Source organism: Rhipicephalus microplus, chromosome X (genome assembly GCF_043290135.1).
Source record: "Rhipicephalus microplus isolate Deutch F79 chromosome X, USDA_Rmic, whole genome shotgun sequence".
Taxonomy (NCBI): Eukaryota; Metazoa; Arthropoda; class Arachnida; order Ixodida; family Ixodidae; genus Rhipicephalus; species Rhipicephalus microplus.
This window is the reverse complement of record NC_134710.1, coordinates 433,687,367-433,706,893: the sequence shown is the minus strand read 5'-3', so window position 1 is coordinate 433,706,893 and position 19,527 is coordinate 433,687,367. Positions and strand designations below refer to the sequence as shown.

At 48.8% G+C, this 19,527-nt stretch overlaps 20 non-coding genes across 20 annotated transcripts; all 20 read right to left on the bottom strand.

Moving 5' to 3' along the window:
* Positions 1–194: 194 nt before the first annotated feature.
* Positions 195–276, bottom strand: TRNAS-UGA (transfer RNA serine (anticodon UGA)). Its single transcript has one exon. It is a non-coding gene; the product is annotated as a tRNA-Ser (tRNA).
* Positions 277–664: 388 nt separating this feature from the next.
* TRNAS-UGA (transfer RNA serine (anticodon UGA)) lies at positions 665–746 on the bottom strand. The gene has a single exon. It is a non-coding gene; the product is annotated as a tRNA-Ser (tRNA).
* Positions 747–973: 227 nt separating this feature from the next.
* On the bottom strand, positions 974–1,055 carry TRNAS-UGA (transfer RNA serine (anticodon UGA)). Its single transcript has one exon. It is a non-coding gene; the product is annotated as a tRNA-Ser (tRNA).
* A 388-nt stretch (positions 1,056–1,443) lies between these two features.
* TRNAS-UGA (transfer RNA serine (anticodon UGA)) lies at positions 1,444–1,522 on the bottom strand. Its single transcript has one exon. It is a non-coding gene; the product is annotated as a tRNA-Ser (tRNA).
* A 540-nt stretch (positions 1,523–2,062) lies between these two features.
* TRNAS-UGA (transfer RNA serine (anticodon UGA)) lies at positions 2,063–2,146 on the bottom strand. The gene has a single exon. It is a non-coding gene; the product is annotated as a tRNA-Ser (tRNA).
* Positions 2,147–2,687: 541 nt separating this feature from the next.
* On the bottom strand, positions 2,688–2,769 carry TRNAS-UGA (transfer RNA serine (anticodon UGA)). The gene has a single exon. It is a non-coding gene; the product is annotated as a tRNA-Ser (tRNA).
* Positions 2,770–2,996: 227 nt separating this feature from the next.
* TRNAS-UGA (transfer RNA serine (anticodon UGA)) lies at positions 2,997–3,078 on the bottom strand. Its single transcript has one exon. It is a non-coding gene; the product is annotated as a tRNA-Ser (tRNA).
* Positions 3,079–4,077: 999 nt separating this feature from the next.
* Positions 4,078–4,159, bottom strand: TRNAS-UGA (transfer RNA serine (anticodon UGA)). Its single transcript has one exon. It is a non-coding gene; the product is annotated as a tRNA-Ser (tRNA).
* A 539-nt stretch (positions 4,160–4,698) lies between these two features.
* TRNAS-UGA (transfer RNA serine (anticodon UGA)) lies at positions 4,699–4,782 on the bottom strand. The gene has a single exon. It is a non-coding gene; the product is annotated as a tRNA-Ser (tRNA).
* Positions 4,783–5,009: 227 nt separating this feature from the next.
* On the bottom strand, positions 5,010–5,091 carry TRNAS-UGA (transfer RNA serine (anticodon UGA)). Its single transcript has one exon. It is a non-coding gene; the product is annotated as a tRNA-Ser (tRNA).
* A 1,001-nt stretch (positions 5,092–6,092) lies between these two features.
* TRNAS-UGA (transfer RNA serine (anticodon UGA)) lies at positions 6,093–6,174 on the bottom strand. Its single transcript has one exon. It is a non-coding gene; the product is annotated as a tRNA-Ser (tRNA).
* Positions 6,175–7,797: 1,623 nt separating this feature from the next.
* Positions 7,798–7,879, bottom strand: TRNAS-UGA (transfer RNA serine (anticodon UGA)). Its single transcript has one exon. It is a non-coding gene; the product is annotated as a tRNA-Ser (tRNA).
* A 2,707-nt stretch (positions 7,880–10,586) lies between these two features.
* On the bottom strand, positions 10,587–10,668 carry TRNAS-UGA (transfer RNA serine (anticodon UGA)). The gene has a single exon. It is a non-coding gene; the product is annotated as a tRNA-Ser (tRNA).
* A 2,241-nt stretch (positions 10,669–12,909) lies between these two features.
* On the bottom strand, positions 12,910–12,991 carry TRNAS-UGA (transfer RNA serine (anticodon UGA)). The gene has a single exon. It is a non-coding gene; the product is annotated as a tRNA-Ser (tRNA).
* Positions 12,992–14,145: 1,154 nt separating this feature from the next.
* TRNAS-UGA (transfer RNA serine (anticodon UGA)) lies at positions 14,146–14,227 on the bottom strand. The gene has a single exon. It is a non-coding gene; the product is annotated as a tRNA-Ser (tRNA).
* A 1,872-nt stretch (positions 14,228–16,099) lies between these two features.
* On the bottom strand, positions 16,100–16,181 carry TRNAS-UGA (transfer RNA serine (anticodon UGA)). Its single transcript has one exon. It is a non-coding gene; the product is annotated as a tRNA-Ser (tRNA).
* A 532-nt stretch (positions 16,182–16,713) lies between these two features.
* TRNAS-UGA (transfer RNA serine (anticodon UGA)) lies at positions 16,714–16,797 on the bottom strand. Its single transcript has one exon. It is a non-coding gene; the product is annotated as a tRNA-Ser (tRNA).
* A 537-nt stretch (positions 16,798–17,334) lies between these two features.
* On the bottom strand, positions 17,335–17,416 carry TRNAS-UGA (transfer RNA serine (anticodon UGA)). Its single transcript has one exon. It is a non-coding gene; the product is annotated as a tRNA-Ser (tRNA).
* Positions 17,417–18,519: 1,103 nt separating this feature from the next.
* TRNAS-UGA (transfer RNA serine (anticodon UGA)) lies at positions 18,520–18,601 on the bottom strand. Its single transcript has one exon. It is a non-coding gene; the product is annotated as a tRNA-Ser (tRNA).
* A 532-nt stretch (positions 18,602–19,133) lies between these two features.
* Positions 19,134–19,217, bottom strand: TRNAS-UGA (transfer RNA serine (anticodon UGA)). Its single transcript has one exon. It is a non-coding gene; the product is annotated as a tRNA-Ser (tRNA).
* Between the last annotated feature and the right edge of the window lie 310 nt (positions 19,218–19,527).

The following is a 19,527-nucleotide window of genomic DNA, read 5'->3' as shown; positions in this document are numbered from 1 at the left end:
ATTGTCGACTATGTCGAGAAGAGAAAAACGGAACCAGGAAACGCAGTCGGCGGGGTTTGACCCTGCGCGGGAAGAACCCAAAGGTTTTCAAGACAATCACCTTAACCACTCAGCCACGACTGCGGCGCCTTTGTCATCTGCTATATCACTCTGAACATAGTCGTTTATGTCGAGAAGAGAAAAAAACGAGGAAACGCTGTCGGCAGGGTTCGAACCTGCGCGGGAAGAACCCAATGGTTTTCAAAACCATCGCCTTAACCACTCGGCCACGACTGCGGTGACGGCGTCAACTCCTATTTCACTTTTAACATAGTCGACTATGTCGAGAAGAGGAAAAACAAAACGAGGAAACGCAGTGGGCACGGTTCGATCATGCGCAATAAGAACCCAATGGTTTTCAAGACCATCGTCTTAACCACTCGGCAACGACTGCTGCGACGGTGTCATCTGCAATTTCACTCTGAACATAGCCATTGATATCGAGAAGAGAAAAAAGAAACCAGGAAACGCAGTAGGCAGGGTTTGATCCTGGCGCGGGAAGAACCCAATGGTTTTCAAGACAATCACTTTAACCACTCGGCTACGACTGCGGCGACGTTGTCATCTGCTATTTTACTCTGAACATAGTCGTTTATGTTGAGAAGAGAAAAACAAAACGAGAAAACGCAGTCGGCAGGGTTCGAACCTGCGTGGAATGAACCTAATAGTTTTCAAGACTATCGCCTTAACCACTCGGCCACGACTGCGGTGATGGCGTCAACTCCTCTTTCACTCTTAACATTGTCGACTATGTCGAGAAGAGAAAAACAAAACCAGGAAACGCAGTCGGCGGGGTTCGATCCTGTGCGGGAGAACCCAAAGGTTTTCAAGACAATCACCTTAACCACTCAGCCACGACTGCGGCGCCTTTGTCATCTGCTATTTCACTTTGAACATAGTCGTTTATGTCGAGAAGAGAATAAAAACAAGGAAACGCAGTCGGCAGGGTTCGAACCTGCGCGGGAAGAACCCAATGGTTTTCAAGACCATCGCCTTAACCACTCGGCCACGACTGCGGCGACGGCGTCAACTCCCATTTCACTTTTAACATAGTCGACTATGTCGAGAAGAGGAAAAACAAAACGAGGAAACGCCGTGGGCACGGTTCGATCCTGCACGGGAAGAACCCAATGGTTTTCAAGACTATCGCCCTAACCACTCGTCCACGACTGCTGCGACAGGTGTCATCTGCAATTTCACTCTGAACGTAGCCCTTTATATCAAGAAGAGAAAAACGAAACCAGGAAACGCAGTAGGCAGGTTTCGATCCTGCGCGGAAAGAACGCAATGGTTTTCAAGACAATCACCATAACCACTCGGCCACAACTGCGGCGACGTTTTTATCTGCTATTTTACTCTGAACATAGTCGTTTATGTCGAGAACAGAAAACCAAAACGAGAAAACGCATACGGCAGGGTTCGAACCTGCGCGGGAAGAACACAATGGTTTTCAAGACCATCGCCTTAACCACTCGGCCACGACTACGGCGACAGCGTCAACTCCTATTTCACTTTTAACATAGTCGACTATGTCGAGAAGAGGAAAAACATAACGAGGAAACCCAGTGGGCACGGTTCAATCCTGCGCGGGAAGAACCCAATGGTCTTCAAGACCATCGCCTTAACCACTTGGTCAAGACAACGGCGACGGCGACAACTCCCATTTCACTCTTAACGTAGCTGTTTTATGTCGAGAAGAGAAAAAAAAACAAGAAAACGCAGTCGACAGGGTACGAACCTGCGCAGGAAAACCCAACGGTTTTCAAGACCATCGCCTTAACCACTCGGTCACGACTACAGCGACGGCGTCTCCTGCGATTTCACTCTGAACAAAGTCGATTATGTCGAGAAATGAAAAAAAACGAGGAAACGCAGTCGGCAGGGTTTGATCCTGAGCGGGAAGAACCCAATGGTTTTCAAGACTATCGCTTTACCCACTCCGCCCCGACTGCGGCGAGGGCATCGACTGCTATTTCACTCTGAACACAGCCGTTTATGTCGATAACGGAAAAACAGAACGAGAAACCAAGTCAACAGGATTCAAACCTGCGCGGGAAGAAACCAATGGTTTTCAAGACCATCGCCTTAACCACTCGGCCATGACTGCGGCGATGGCGTACACTACTCTTTCACTCTTAACATAGTCGACTATGTCGAGAAGAGAAAAACGAAACGAAGAAACGCAGTCAGCAGTGTTTGAACCTGAGCGGGAAGAACCCAATGGTTTTCAAGACCATCGCCTGAACCACTCGGCCAAGACAACGGCTACGGCGTCAACTCCTGTTTAACTCTTAACGTAGCTGTTTTATGTTGAGAAGAGAAAACAAAACGAGGAAACGCAGTCGGCAGGGTTTTAACCTGTGCAGGAAAAACCCAACGGTTTTCAAGACCATCGTCTTAACCACTCGGTCACGACTATAGCGACGGCGTCTCCTGCGATTTCATTCTGAACAAAGTCGTTTATGTCAAGAAGTGACAAAAATATGAGGAAACGCAGTCGGCGGGGTTCGATCCTGCGCGGGTAGAACCCAAAGGTTTTCAAGACAATCACCTTAACCACTCAGCCACGACTGTGGCGCCTTTGTCATCTGCTATATCACTCTGAACATAGTCGTTTTTGTCGAGAAGAGAGATACAAAACGAGAAAACGCAGTCGGCAGGGTTTGAACCTGCGTGGAATGAACCCAATAGTTTTCAAGACTATCGCCTTAACCACTTCGCCACGACTGCGGTGATGGCGTCAACTCTTCTTTCACTCTTAACATAGTCGACTATGTCGAGATGAGAAAAACGAAACGAAGAAACGCACTCGGCATGGTTCGATCCTGCGCGGGAAGAACCCAAAGGTTTTCAAGACAATCACCTTAACCACTCAGCCACGACTGCGGCGCCGTTGTCATCTGCTATATCACTCTGAACATAGTCGTTTATGTCGAGAAGAGAAAAAAATGAGGAAACGCAGTCGGCAGGGTTCGAACATGCGCGGGAAGAACCCAATGGTTTTCAAGACCATCGCCTTAACCACTCGGCCACGACTGCGACGACGGCGTCATCTCCTATTTCACTTTTAACATAGTTGACTATGTCGAGAAGAGGAAAAACCAAACGAGGAAACGCAGTGGGCACGGTTGGATACTGCGCGGGAAGAACCCAATGGTTTTCAAGACCATCGCCTTAACCACTCGGTCACGACTGCGGCGACAGCGTCTCTTGCTATTTCACTCGGAACAAAGTTGTTTATGTCGAGAAGTAAAAAAACGAGGAAACGCAGTCGGCAGAGTTCGATCCTTAGCGGGAAGAACCCAAAGGTTTTCAAGACCATCGCCTTAACCACTCCGCATCGATGGCGACAGCGGCTTCATCTAGTATTTCACTCTTAACATAGCCGTTTATGTCAAGAAGAGAAAAAAACGAGGAAACGCAGTCGGCAGGGTTTGAACTTACACAGGAAGAGCCCTGTGGTTTTCAAGACCATTGCCTTTACCAGTCGGCCACGAGTGCGGCGACGGCGTCAACTCCTATTTCACTTTTAACATAGCCGCCTATGTCGAGAAGATAAAAACAAAACGAGGAAACACCGTCGGCATGGTTCGATCCTGTGCGGCAAGAACCCAAAGGTTTTCAAGACCATCGCCTTAACCACTCCGCATCGATGGCGAAAGCGGCTTCATCTGGTATTTCACTCTGAACATAGTCGTTTATGTCGAGAAGAGAAAAAAAAACGAGGAAACGCAGTCGACAGGGTTCGAACATGCGCAGAAAGATCCAAATGGTTTTGAAGACCAACGTCTTAACCACTCGGCCACGACAACGGCGGCGGCGTCAACACCTATTTCACTTATAACGTAGCCGTTTTATGTCGAGAGGAGAAAAAAAACGAGTAAAAGCCGTCGGCAGGGTTCGAACCTGCGCGGGAAGAACCCAATGGTATTCAAGACCATCGTATTACCTACTCGGTCATGACTGCGGTGACGGCATCAACTCCTATTTCACTCTTAACATAGCCGTTTATGTCAAGAAGAGAAAAAAACGAGAAAACGCAGTCGGCAGGGTTTGAACTTACACAGGAAGATCCCTGTGGTTTTCAAGACCATTGCCTTAACCACTCGGCCACGACTGCGGCGACGGCGTCAACTCCAATTTCACTTTTAACATAGCCGACTATGTCGAGAAGATAAACACAAAACGAGGAAATGCAGTCGGCATGGTTCGATCCTGTGCTGGAAGAATCCAATGGTTTTCAAGACCATCGCCTTAACCACTCGGCCATGACAACGGGGACGGCGTTAACTCCTATTTCGCTCTTATAATAGCCTTTTAAGTCGAGAAGAGAAAAAAAAACGATGTAACGCAGTCGACAGGGTTCGAACCTGCGCAGGAAAAACCCAACGGTTTTCGAGACGATGGCCTTAACCACTCGGTGACGACTTCAGCGACGGCGTCTCCTGCGATTTCACTATGAACAAAGTCGATTATGTCGAGAAATGAAAAAAAAAAACGAGGAAACGCAGTCGGCAGGGTTCGATCCTGAGCGGGAAGAACCCAATGGTTTTCAAGACCATCGCTTTACCCACTCCGCCCCAACTGCGGCGAGGGCATCATCTGCTATTTCACTTTGAACATAGCCGTTTGTGTCGAGAAGAGAAAAACAGAACGAGAAACCAAGTCGACAGGATTCAAACCTGCGCGGCAAGAACCCAATGGTTTTCAAGACCATCGCCTTAACCACTCGGCCACGACTGCGGCGATGGCGTCAACTCCTCTTTCACTCTTAACATAGTCGACTATGTCGAGATGAGAAAAACGAAACGAAGAAACGCAGTCGGCATGGTTCGATCCTGCGCAGGAAGAACCCAATGGTTTTCAAGACAATCACCTTAACCACTCAGCCGCGACTGCGGCGCCGTTGTCATCTGCTATATCACTCTGAACATAGTCGTTTATGTCGAGAAGAGAAAAAAATGAGGAAACGCAGTCGGCAGGGTTCGAACCTGCGCGGGAAGAACCCAATGGTTTTCAAGACCATCGCCTTAACCACTCGGCCACGACTGCGACGACGGCGTCATCTCCAGTTTCACTTTTAACATAGTCGACTATGTCGAGAAGAGGAAAAACAAAACGAGGAAACGCAGTGGGCACGGTTCGATCCTGCGCGGGAAGAACCCAATGGTTTTCAAGACCATCGCCTTAACCACTTGGTCAAGACAACGGCGACGGCGACAACTCCCATTTCACTCTTAACGTAGCTGTTTTATGTCGAGAAGAGAAAAAAAAACGAGAAAACGCAGTCGGCAGGGTTCGAACCTGCGTGGAAAGAACCCAATAGTTTTCAAGACCATCGCGTTAACCACTCGGTCATGACTGCGGCGACGGCGTCTCCTGCGATTTCACTCTGAACAAAGTTGTTTATGTCGAGAAGTAAAATAAAACGAGGAAACGCAGTCGGCAGAGTTCGATCCTGAGCGGGAAGATCCCAAAGGTTTTCAAGACCATCGCCTTAACCACTCCGCATCGATGGCGACAGCGGCTTCATCTTGTATTTCACTCTGAACATATTCGTTTATGTCGACAAGATAAAAAAACGAGGAAACGCAGTCGACAGGGTTCGAACATGCGCGGAAAGATCCCAATGGTTTTCAAGACCAACGTCTTAACCACTCGGCCACGACAACGGCGGCGGCGTCAACACCTATTTCACTTTTAACGTAGCCGTTTTATTTCGAGAAGAGAAAAAAAACGAGGAAACGCCGTCGGCAGGGTTCGAACCTGCACGGGAAGAACCCAATGGTTTTCAAGACCATCGTATTACCCACTCGGTCATGACTGCGGCGACGCCGTCAACTCCTATTTCACTCTTAACATAGCCGTTTATGTCAAGAAGATAAAAACGAAACGAAGAAACGCAGTCGGCATGGTTCGATCCTGCGCAGGAAGAACCCAATGGTTTTCAAGACAATCACCTTAACCACTCAGCCGCGACTGCGGCGCCGTTGTCATCTGCTATATCACTCTGAACATAGTCGTTTATGTCGAGAAGAGAAAAAATGAGGAAACGCAGTCGGCAGGGTTCGAACCTGCGCGGGAAGAACCCAATGGTTTTCAAGACCATCGCCTTAACCACTCGGCCACGACTGCGACGACGGCGTCATCTCCAATTTCACTTTTAACATAGTAGACTATGTCGAGAAGAGGAAAAACAAAACGAGGAAACGCAGTGGGCACGGTTCGATCCTGCGCGGGAAGAACCCAATGGTTTTCAAGACCATCGCCTTAACCACTTGGTCAAGACAACGGCGACGGCGACAACTCCCATTTCACTCTTAACGTAGCTGTTTTATGTCGAGAAGAGAAAAAAAAACGAGAAAACGCAGTCGGCAGGGTTCGAACCTGCGTGGAAAGAACCCAATAGTTTTCAAGACCATCGCGTTAACCACTCGGTCATGACTGCGGCGACGGCGTCTCCTGCGATTTCACTCTGAACAAAGTTGTTTATGTCGAGAAGTAAAATAAAACGAGGAAACGCAGTCGGCAGAGTTCGATCCTGAGCGGGAAGATCCCAAAGGTTTTCAAGACCATCGCCTTAACCACTCCGCATCGATGGCGACAGCGGCTTCATCTTGTATTTCACTCTGAACATATTCGTTTATGTCGACAAGATAAAAAAACGAGGAAACGCAGTCGACAGGGTTCGAACATGCGCGGAAAGATCCCAATGGTTTTCAAGACCAACGTCTTAACCACTCGGCCACGACAACGGCGGCGGCGTCAACACCTATTTCACTTTTAACGTAGCCGTTTTATTTCGAGAAGAGAAAAAAAACGAGGAAACGCCGTCGGCAGGGTTCGAACCTGCGCGGGAAGAACCCAATGGTTTTCAAGACCATCGTATTACCCACTCGGTCATGACTGCGGCGACGCCGTCAACTCCTATTTCACTCTTAACATAGCCGTTTATGTCAAGAAGATAAAAACAAAACGAGGAAACGCAGTCGGCATAGTTCGATCCTGTGCGGGAAGAATCCAATGGTTTTCAAGACCATCGCCTTAACCACTCGGCCATGACAACGGTGACGGCGTTAACTCCTATTTCACTCTTATAATAGCCATTTAAGTCGAGAAGAGAAACAAAAACGATGTAACGCAGTCGACAGGGTTCGAACCTGCGCAGGAAAAACCCAACAGTTTTCGAGACGATCGCCTTAACCACTCGGTCACAACTACAGTGACGGCGTCTCCTGCAATTTCACTCGGAACAAAGTCGATTATGTCGAGAAATGAAAAAAAAACGAGGAAACGCAGTCGGCAGGGTTCGATCCTGAGCGGGAAGAACCCAATGGTTTTCAAGACCAACGCTTTACCCACTCCGCCCCAACTGCGGCGAGGGCATCATCTGCTATTTCACTTTGAACATAGCCGTTTATGTCGAGAAGAGAAAAACAGAACGAGAAACCAAGTCGACAGGATTCAAACCTGCGCGGCAACAACCTAATGGTTTTCAAGACCATCGCCTTAACCACTCGGCCACGACTGCGGCGATGGCGTCAACTCCTCTTTCACTCTTAACATAGTCGACTATGTCGAGATGAGAAAAACGAAACGAAGAAACGCAGTCGGCATGGTTCGATCCTGCGCAGGAAGAACCCAAAGGTTTTCAAGACAATCACCTTAACCACTCAGCCGCGACTGTGGCGCCGTTGTCATCTGCTATATCACTCTGAACATAGTCGTTTATGTCGAGAAGAGAAAAAAATGAGGAAACGCAGTCGGCAGGGTTCGAACCTGCGCGGGAAGAACCCAATGGTTTTCAAGACCATCACCTTAACCATTCGGCCACGACTGCGGCGACGGCGTCAACTCCTATTTCACTTTTAACATAGTCGACTATGTCGAGAAGAGGAAAAACAAAACGAAGAAACGCAGTGGGCACGGTTCGATCCTGCGCGGGAAGAACCCAATGGTTTTCAAGACCACCGCCTTAATCACTCGGCCACGACTGCGACGACGGCGTCATTTCCTATATCACTTTTAACATAGTCGACAATGTCGAGAAGAGGAAAAACAAAACGAGGAAACGCAGTGCGCAGGGTTCGATCCTGCGTGGGAAGAACCCAATGGTTTTCAAGACGATCGCCTTAACCACTTGGTCAAGACAACGGCGACGGTGACAACTCCCATTTCACTCTTAACGTAGCTGTTTTATGTCGAGAAGAGAAAAAAACGAGAAAACGCAGTCGGCAGGGTTCGAACCTGCGTGGAAAGAACCCAATAGTTTTCAAGACCATCGCGTTAACCACTCAGTCACGACTGCGGCGACGGCGTCTCCTGCGATTTCACTCTGAACAAAGTTGTTTATGTCGAGAAGTAAAAAAAGCGAGGAAACGCAGTCGGCAGACTTCGATCCTGCGCGGTAAGAACCCAATAGTTTTCAAGACCATCGTATTACCCACTCGGTCACGACTGCGGCGACGGCGTCAACTCCTATTGCACTCTTAACATAGCCGTTAAGTCAAGAAGGGAAAAAACGAGGAAACGCAGTCGGCAGGGTTTGAACTTACACAGGAAGAGCCCTGTGGTTTTCAAGACCATTGCCTTAACACTCGGCCACGACTGCGGCGACGGCGTCAACTCCTATTTCACTTTTAACATAGCCTACTATGTCGAGAAGATAAAAACAAAACGAGGAAACGCAGTCGGCATGTTTCGATCCTGTGCGGGAAGAATCCAATGGTTTGGAAGACCATCGCCTTAACCACTCGGCCATGACAACGGTGACGGCATTAACTCCTATTTCACTCTTATAATAGCCATTTAAGTCGAGAAGAGAAAAAAAACGATGTAACGCAGTCGACAGGGTTCGAACCTGCGCAACAAAAACCCAACGGTTTTCGAGACGATCGCCTTAACCACTCGGTCACGACTACAGCGACGGCGTCTTCTGCGATTTCACTCTGAACAAAGTCGATTATGTCGAGAAATGAAAAAAAAACGAGGAAACGCAGTCGGCAGGGTTCGATCCTGAGCGGGAAGAACCCAATGGTTTTCAAGACCATCGCTTTACCCACTCCGCCCCAACTGCGGCGAGGGCATCATCTGCTATTTCACTCTGAACATAGCCGTTTATGTCGAGAACAGAAAAACAGAACGAGAAACCAAGTCGACAGGATTCAAACCTGCGCGAAAAGAACCCAATGGTTTTCAAGACCATCGCCTTAACCACTCGGCCACGACTGCGGCGATGGCGTCAACTCCTATTTCACTCTTAACATAGTCGACTATGTCGAGAAGAGAAAAACGAAACCAGGAAACGCAGGCGGTGGGGTTCAATCCTGCGCGGGAAGAACCGAAAGGTTTTCAAGACAATCACCTTAACCACTCAGCCACGACCGCGGCGCCGTTGTCATCTGCTATATCACTCTGAACATAGTCGTTTTTGTCGAGAAGAGGAAAAACAAAACGAAGAAACGCAGTGGGCACGGTTCAATCCTGCGCGGGAAGAACCCAACGGTTTTCAAGACCAACGTCTTAACCACTCGGCCACGACAACGGCGGCGGCGTCAACACCTATTTCACTTTTAACGTAGCCGTTTTATTTCGAGAAGAGAAAAAAAACGAGGAAACGCCGTCGGCAGGGTTCGAACCTGCGCGGGAAGAACCCAATGGTTTTCAAGACCATCGTATTACCCACTCGGTCATGACTGCGGCGACGCCGTCAACTCCTATTTCACTCTTAACATAGCCGTTTATGTCAAGAAGATAAAAACAAAACGAGGAAACGCAGTCGGCATAGTTCGATCCTGTGCGGGAAGAATCCAATGGTTTTCAAGACCATCGCCTTAACCACTCGGCCATGACAACGGTGACGGCGTTAACTCCTATTTCACTCTTATAATAGCCATTTAAGTCGAGAAGAGAAACAAAAACGATGTAACGCAGTCGACAGGGTTCGAACCTGCGCAGGAAAAACCCAACAGTTTTCGAGACGATCGCCTTAACCACTCGGTCACAACTACAGTGACGGCGTCTCCTGCAATTTCACTCGGAACAAAGTCGATTATGTCGAGAAATGAAAAAAAAACGAGGAAACGCAGTCGGCAGGGTTCGATCCTGAGCGGGAAGAACCCAATGGTTTTCAAGACCAACGCTTTACCCACTCCGCCCCAACTGCGGCGAGGGCATCATCTGCTATTTCACTTTGAACATAGCCGTTTATGTCGAGAAGAGAAAAACAGAACGAGAAACCAAGTCGACAGGATTCAAACCTGCGCGGCAACAACCTAATGGTTTTCAAGACCATCGCCTTAACCACTCGGCCACGACTGCGGCGATGGCGTCAACTCCTCTTTCACTCTTAACATAGTCGACTATGTCGAGATGAGAAAAACGAAACGAAGAAACGCAGTCGGCATGGTTCGATCCTGCGCAGGAAGAACCCAAAGGTTTTCAAGACAATCACCTTAACCACTCAGCCGCGACTGTGGCGCCGTTGTCATCTGCTATATCACTCTGAACATAGTCGTTTATGTCGAGAAGAGAAAAAAATGAGGAAACGCAGTCGGCAGGGTTCGAACCTGCGCGGGAAGAACCCAATGGTTTTCAAGACCATCACCTTAACCATTCGGCCACGACTGCGGCGACGGCGTCAACTCCTATTTCACTTTTAACATAGTCGACTATGTCGAGAAGAGGAAAAACAAAACGAAGAAACGCAGTGGGCACGGTTCGATCCTGCGCGGGAAGAACCCAATGGTTTTCAAGACCACCGCCTTAATCACTCGGCCACGACTGCGACGACGGCGTCATTTCCTATATCACTTTTAACATAGTCGACAATGTCGAGAAGAGGAAAAACAAAACGAGGAAACGCAGTGCGCAGGGTTCGATCCTGCGTGGGAAGAACCCAATGGTTTTCAAGACGATCGCCTTAACCACTTGGTCAAGACAACGGCGACGGTGACAACTCCCATTTCACTCTTAACGTAGCTGTTTTATGTCGAGAAGAGAAAAAAACGAGAAAACGCAGTCGGCAGGGTTCGAACCTGCGTGGAAAGAACCCAATAGTTTTCAAGACCATCGCGTTAACCACTCAGTCACGACTGCGGCGACGGCGTCTCCTGCGATTTCACTCTGAACAAAGTTGTTTATGTCGAGAAGTAAAAAAAGCGAGGAAACGCAGTCGGCAGACTTCGATCCTGCGCGGTAAGAACCCAATAGTTTTCAAGACCATCGTATTACCCACTCGGTCACGACTGCGGCGACGGCGTCAACTCCTATTGCACTCTTAACATAGCCGTTAAGTCAAGAAGGGAAAAAACGAGGAAACGCAGTCGGCAGGGTTTGAACTTACACAGGAAGAGCCCTGTGGTTTTCAAGACCATTGCCTTAACACTCGGCCACGACTGCGGCGACGGCGTCAACTCCTATTTCACTTTTAACATAGCCTACTATGTCGAGAAGATAAAAACAAAACGAGGAAACGCAGTCGGCATGTTTCGATCCTGTGCGGGAAGAATCCAATGGTTTGGAAGACCATCGCCTTAACCACTCGGCCATGACAACGGTGACGGCATTAACTCCTATTTCACTCTTATAATAGCCATTTAAGTCGAGAAGAGAAAAAAAACGATGTAACGCAGTCGACAGGGTTCGAACCTGCGCAACAAAAACCCAACGGTTTTCGAGACGATCGCCTTAACCACTCGGTCACGACTACAGCGACGGCGTCTTCTGCGATTTCACTCTGAACAAAGTCGATTATGTCGAGAAATGAAAAAAAAACGAGGAAACGCAGTCGGCAGGGTTCGATCCTGAGCGGGAAGAACCCAATGGTTTTCAAGACCATCGCTTTACCCACTCCGCCCCAACTGCGGCGAGGGCATCATCTGCTATTTCACTCTGAACATAGCCGTTTATGTCGAGAACAGAAAAACAGAACGAGAAACCAAGTCGACAGGATTCAAACCTGCGCGAAAAGAACCCAATGGTTTTCAAGACCATCGCCTTAACCACTCGGCCACGACTGCGGCGATGGCGTCAACTCCTATTTCACTCTTAACATAGTCGACTATGTCGAGAAGAGAAAAACGAAACCAGGAAACGCAGGCGGTGGGGTTCAATCCTGCGCGGGAAGAACCGAAAGGTTTTCAAGACAATCACCTTAACCACTCAGCCACGACCGCGGCGCCGTTGTCATCTGCTATATCACTCTGAACATAGTCGTTTTTGTCGAGAAGAGGAAAAACAAAACGAAGAAACGCAGTGGGCACGGTTCAATCCTGCGCGGGAAGAACCCAACGGTTTTCAAGACCATCGCCTTAACCACTCGGCCACGACTGCGACGACGGCGTCATCTCCTATTTCACTTTTAACATAGTCGACTATGTCGAGAAGAGGAAAAACAAAACGAGGAAACGCAGTGGGCACGGTTCGATCCTGCGCGGGAAGAAGCCAAGGGTTTTCAAGACCATCGCCTTAACCACTTGGCCAAGACTACGGCGACGGCGACAACTCCCATTTCACTCTTAACGTAGCTGTTTTATGTCGAGAAGAGAAAAAAAACGAGAAAACGCAGTCGGCAGGGTTCGAACCTGCGTGGAAAGAACCCAATGGTTTTCAAGACCATCGCGTTAACCACTCGGTCACGACTGCGGCGACGGCGTCTCCTGCGATTTCACTCTGAACAAAGTTTTTTATGTCGAGAAGTAAAAAAAACGAGGAAACGCAGTCGGCGGAGTTCGATCCTGAGCGGGAAGAACCCAAAGGTTTTCAAGACCATCGCCTTAACCACTCCGCATTGATGGCGACAGCGGCTTCATCTGGTATTTCACTCTGAACATAGTCGTTTATGTCGAGAAGAGAAAAAAAACGAGGAAACGTAGTCGACAGGGTTCGAACATGCGCGGAAAGATCCCATTGGTTTTCAAGACCAACGTCTTAACCACTCGGCCACGACAACGGCGGCGGCGTCAACACCTATTTCACTTTTAACGTAGCCGTTTTATGTCGAGAGGAGAAAAAAAACGAGTAAAAGCCGTCGGCAGGGTTCGAACCTGCGCGGGAAGAACCCAATGGTTTTCAAGACCATCGTATTACCCACTCGGTCATGACTGCGGCGACGGCATCAACTCCTATTTCACTCTTAACATAGCCGTTTATGTCAAGAAGAGAAAAAAACGAGAAAACGCAGTCGGCAGGGTTTGAACTTACACAGGAAGATCCCTGTGGTTTTCAAGACCATTGCCTTAACCACTCGGCCACGACTGTGGCGACGGCGTCAACTCCAATTTCACTTTTAACATAGCCGACTATGTCGAGAAGATAAACACAAAACGAGGAAACGCAGTCGGCATGGTTCGATCCTGTGCGGGAAGAATCCAATGGTTTTCAAGACCATCGCCTTAACCACTCGGCCATGACAACGGGGACGGCGTTAACTCCTATTTCACTCTTATAATAGCCTTTTAAGTCGAGAAGAGAAAAAAAACGATGTAACGCAGTCGACAGGGTTCGAACCTGCGCAGGAAAAACCCAACGGTTTTCGAGACGATGGCCTTAACCACTCGGTGACGACTTCAGCGACGGCGTCTCCTGCGATTTCACTCTGAACAAAGTCGATTATGTCGAGAAATGAAAAAAAAACGAGGAAACGCAGTCGGCAGGGTTCGATCCTGAGCGGGAAGAACCCAATGGTTTTCAAGACCATCGCTTTACCCACTCCGCTCAACTGCGGCGAGGGCATCATCTGCTATTTCACTTTGAACATAGCCGTTTATGCCGAGAAGAGAAAAACAGAACGAGAAACCAAGTCGACAGGATTCAAACCTTCGCGGCAAGAACCTAATGGTTTTCAAGACCATCGCCTTAACCACTCGGCCACGACTGCGGCGATGGCGTCAACTCCTCTTTCACTCTTAACATAGTCGACTATGTCGAGATGAGAAAAACGAAACGAAGAAACGCAGTCGGCATGGTTCGATCCTGCGCAGGAAGAACCCAAAGGTTTTCAAGACAATCACCTTAACCACTCAGCCGCGACTGCGGCGCCGTTGTCATCTGCTATATCACTCTGAACATAGTCGTTTATGTCGAGAAGAGAAAAAAATGAGGAAACGCAGTCGGCAGGGTTCGAACCTGCGCGGGAAGAACCCAATGGTTTTCAAGACCATCGCCTTAACCACTCGGCCACGACTGCGACGACGGCGTCATCTCCAATTTCACTTTTAACATAGTCGACTATGTCGAGAAGAGGAAAAACAAAACGAGGAAACGCAGTGGGCACGGTTCGATCCTGCGCGGGAAGAACCCAATGGTTTTCAAGACCATCGCCTTAACCACTTGGTCAAGACAACGGCGACGGCGACAACTCCCATTTCACTCTTAACGTAGCTGTTTTATGTCGAGAAGAGAAAAAAAAACGAGAAAACGCAGTCGGCAGGGTTCGAACCTGCGTGGAAAGAACCCAATAGTTTTCAAGACCATCGCGTTAACCACTCGGTCACGACTGCGGCGACGGCGTGTCCTGCGATTTCACTCTGAACAAAGTTGTTTATGTCGAGAAGTTAAATAAAACGAGGAAACGCAGTCGGCAGAGTTCGATCCTGAGCGGGAAGAACCCAAAGGTTATCAAGACCATCGCCTTAACCACTCCGCATCGATGGCGACAGCGGCTTCATCTTGTATTTCACTCTGAACATATTCGTTTATGTCGACAAGATAAAAAAACCAGGAAACGCAGTCGACAGGGTTCGAACATGCGCGGAAAGATCCCAATGGTTTTCAAGACCAACGTCTTAACCACTCGGCAACGACAACGGCGGCGGTGTCAACTCCTATTTCACTTTTAACGTAGCCGTTTTATGTCGAGAAGAGAAAAAAAACGAGGAAACGCCATCGGCAGGGTTCGAACCTGCGCGGTAAGAACCCAATGGCTTTCAAGACCATCGTATTACCCACTCGGTCATGACTGCGGCGACGGCGTCAACTCCTATTGCACTCTTAACATAGCCGTTAAGTCAAGAAGAGAAAAAAACGAGGAAACGCAGTCGGCAGGGTTTGAACTTACACAGGAAGAGCCCTGTGGTTTTCAAGACCATTGCCTTAACACTCGGCCACGACTGCGGCGACGTCGTCAACTCCTATTTCACTTTTAACATAGCCGACTATGTCGAGAAGATAAAAACAAAACGAGGAAACGCAGTCGGCATGGTTCGATCCTGTGCGGGAAGAATCCAATGGTTTTCAAGACCATCGCCTTATCCACTCGGCCATGACAACGGTGACGGCGTTAACTCCTATTTCACTCTTATAATAGCCATTTAAGTCGAGAAGAGAAAAAAAACGATGTAACGCAGTCGACAGGGTTCGAACCTGCGCAGGAAAAACCCAACGGTTTTCGAGACGATCGCCTTAACCACTCAGTCACAACTCAGTGACGGCGTCTCCTGCGATTTCACTCTGAACAAAGTCGATTAGGTCAAGAAATGAAAATAAAAACGAGGAAACGCATTCGGCAGGGTTCGATCCTGAGCGGGAAGAACCCAATGGTTTTCAAGACCATCGCTTTACCCACTCCGCCCCAACTGCGGCGAGGGCATCATCTGCTATTTCACTTTGAACATAGCCGTTTATGTCGAGAAGAGAAAAACAGAACGAGAAACCAAGTCGACAGGATTCAAACCTGCGCGGCAAGAACCCAATGTTTTTCAAGACCATCGCCTTAACCACTCGACCACGACTGTGGCGATGGCGTCAACTCCTGATTGATATGTGGGGTTTAACGTCCCAAAACCACTATATGATTATGAGAGACGCCGTAGTGGAGGGCTCTGGAAATTTAGACCACCTGGGGTTCTTTAACGTGCACCCAAATCTGAGCACACGGGCCTACAACATTTCCGCCTCCATCGGAAATGCAGCCGCCGCAGCCGGGATCCGAACCTGCGACCTGCGGGTCAGCAGCCGAGTACCTTAGCCACTAGACCACCGCGGCGGGGCATGGCGTCAACTCCTATTTCACTCTTAACATAGTCGACTATGACAAGAAGAGAAAAACGAAACGAAGAAACGCAGTCAGCAGGGTTCGAACCTGCGCGGGAAGAACCCAATGGTTTTCAAGATCATCGCCTTAATTACTCGGCCACGACTGCGGCGATGGCGTCAACTCCTATTTCACTCCTAACGTAGCTGTTTTATGTCGAGAAGAGAAAACAAAACGAGGAAACGCAGTCGGCAGGGTTTGAACCTGCGCAGGAAAATCCAACGGTTTTCAAGACCATCGCCTTAACCACTCGGTCAATACAGCGACGGCGTCTCCTGCGATTTCATTCTGAACAAAGTCGTTTATGTCAAAAAGTTAAAAAAAACGAGGAAACGCTGTCGGCAGGGTTCGATCCTGAGCGCGAAGAACCCAATGGTTTTCAAGACCATCGCTTTACCCACTCCGCCCCGACTACGGCGATGTTATCATCTGCTATTTCACTCTGAACATAGTCGTTTATATCGAAAAGATAAAACAACACGAGGAAACGCAGTCGGCAGGGTTCGATCCTGAGCGGGAAGAACCCAATGGTTTTCAAGACCATCGCTTTACCCACTCCGCCCCAACTGCGGCGAGGGCATCATCTGCTATTTCACTTTGAACATAGCCGTTTATGTCGAGAAGAGAAAAACAGAACGAGAAACCAAGTCGACAGGATTCAAACCTGCGCGGCAAGAACCCAATGGTTTTCAAGACCATCACCTTAACCGCTCGGCCACGACTGCAGCGACGGTGTCATCTGCTATTTCACTCTGAACATAGCCGTTTATATCGAAAAGATAAAACAAAACGAGGAAACGCAGTCGGCAGGGTTCGATCCTGAGCGGGAAGAACCCAATGGTTTTCAAGACCATCGCTTTACCCACTCCGCCCCAACTGCGGCGAGGGCATCATCTGCTATTTCACTTTGAACATAGCCGTTTATGTCGAGAAGAGAAAAACAGAACGAGAAACCAAGTCGACAGGATTCAAACCTGCGCGGCAAGAACCCAATGGTTTTCAAGACCATCGCCTTAACCACTCGGCCACGAGTGCGGCGATGGCGTCAACTCCTCTTTCACTCTTAACATAGTCGACTATGTCGAGATGAGAAAAACGAAACGAAGAAACGCAGTCGGCATGGTTCGATCCTGCGCAGGAAGAACCCAAAGGTTTTCAAGACAATTACCTTAACCACTCAGCCGCGAATGCGGCGCCGTTGTCATCTGCTATATCACTCTGAACATAGTTGTTTATGTCGAGAAGAGAAAAAAATGAGGAAACGCAGTCGGCAGGGTTCGAACCTGCGCGGGAAGAACCCAATGGTTTTCAAGACCATCGCCTTAACCACTCGGCCACGACTGCGACGACGGCGTCATCTCCTATTTCACTTTTAACATAGTCGACTATGTCGAGAAGAGGAAACACAAAACGAGGAAACGCAGTGGGCACGGTTCGATCCTGCGCGGAAAGAACCCAATGGTTTTTAATTCCACCGCCTTAATCACTCGGCCACGACTGCGACGACCGCGTCATCTCCTATATCACTTTTAACATAGTCGACTATGTCGAGAAGAGGAAAAACAAAACGAGGCAACGCAGTGGGCAGGGTTCGATCCTGCGCGGGAAAACCCAATGGTTTTCAAGACCATCGCCTTATCCACTCGGCCATGACAACGGTGACGGCGTTAACTCCTATTTCACTCTTATAATAGCCATTTAAGTCGAGAAGAGAAAAAAAACGATGTAACGCAGTCGACAGGGTTCGAACCTGCGCAGGAAAAACCCAACGGTTTTCGAGACGATCGCCTTAACCACTCAGTCACAACTCAGTGACGGCGTCTCCTGCGATTTCACTCTGAACAAAGTCGATTAGGTCAAGAAATGAAAATAAAAACGAGGAAACGCATTCGGCAGGGTTCGATCCTGAGCGGGAAGAACCCAATGGTTTTCAAGACCATCGCTTTACCCACTCCGCCCCAACTGCGGCGAGGGCATCATCTGCTATTTCACTTTGAACATAGCCGTTTATGTCGAGAAGAGAAAAACAGAACGAGAAACCAAGTCGACAGGATTCAAACCTGCGCGGCAAGAACCCAATGTTTTTCAAGACCATCGCCTTAACCACTCGACCACGACTGTGGCGATGGCGTCAACTCCTGATTGATATGTGGGGTTTAACGTCCCAAAACCACTATATGATTATGAGAGACGCCGTAGTGGAGGGCTCTGGAAATTTAGACCACCTGGGGTTCTTTAACGTGCACCCAAATCTGAGCACACGGGCCTACAACATTTCCGCCTCCATCGGAAATGCAGCCGCCGCAGCCGGGATCCGAACCTGCGACCTGCGGGTCAGCAGCCGAGTACCTTAGCCACTAGACCACCGCGGCGGGGCATGGCGTCAACTCCTATTTCACTCTTAACATAGTCGACTATGACAAGAAGAGAAAAACGAAACGAAGAAACGCAGTCAGCAGGGTTCGAACCTGCGCGGGAAGAACCCAATGGTTTTCAAGATCATCGCCTTAATTACTAGGCCACGACTGCGGCGATGGCGTCAACTCCTATTTCACTCCTAACGTAGCTGTTTTATGTCGAGAAGAGAAAACAAAACGAGGAAACGCAGTCGGCAGGGTTTGAACCTGCGCAGGAAAATCCAACGGTTTTCAAGACCATCGCCTTAACCACTCGGTCAATACAGCGACGGCGTCTCCTGCGATTTCATTCTGAACAAAGTCGTTTATGTCAAAAAGTTAAAAAAAACGAGGAAACGCTGTCGGCAGGGTTCGATCCTGAGCGGGAAGAACCCAATGGTTTTCAAGACCATCGCTTTACCCACTCCGCCCCGACTACGGCGATGTTATCATCTGCTATTTCACTCTGAACATAGTCGTTTATATCGAAAAGATAAAACAACACGAGGAAACGCAGTCGGCAGGGTTCGATCCTGAGCGGGAAGAACCCAATGGTTTTCAAGACCATCGCTTTACCCACTCCGCCCCAACTGCGGCGAGGGCATCATCTGCTATTTCACTTTGAACATAGCCGTTTATGTCGAGAAGAGAAAAACAGAACGAGAAACCAAGTCGACAGGATTCAAACCTGCGCGGCAAGAACCCAATGGTTTTCAAGACCATCACCTTAACCGCTCGGCCACGACTGCAGCGACGGTGTCATTTGCTATTTCACTCTGAACATAGCCGTTTATATCGAAAAGATAAAACAAAACGAGGAAACGCAGTCGGCAGGGTTCGATCCTGAGCGGGAAGAACCCAATGGTTTTCAAGACCATCGCTTTACCCACTCCGCCCCAACTGCGGCGAGGGCATCATCTGCTATTTCACTTTGAACATAGCCGTTTATGTCGAGAAGAGAAAAACAGAACGAGAAACCAAGTCGACAGGATTCAAACCTGCGCGGCAAGAACCCAATGGTTTTCAAGACCATCGCCTTAACCACTCGGCCACGAGTGC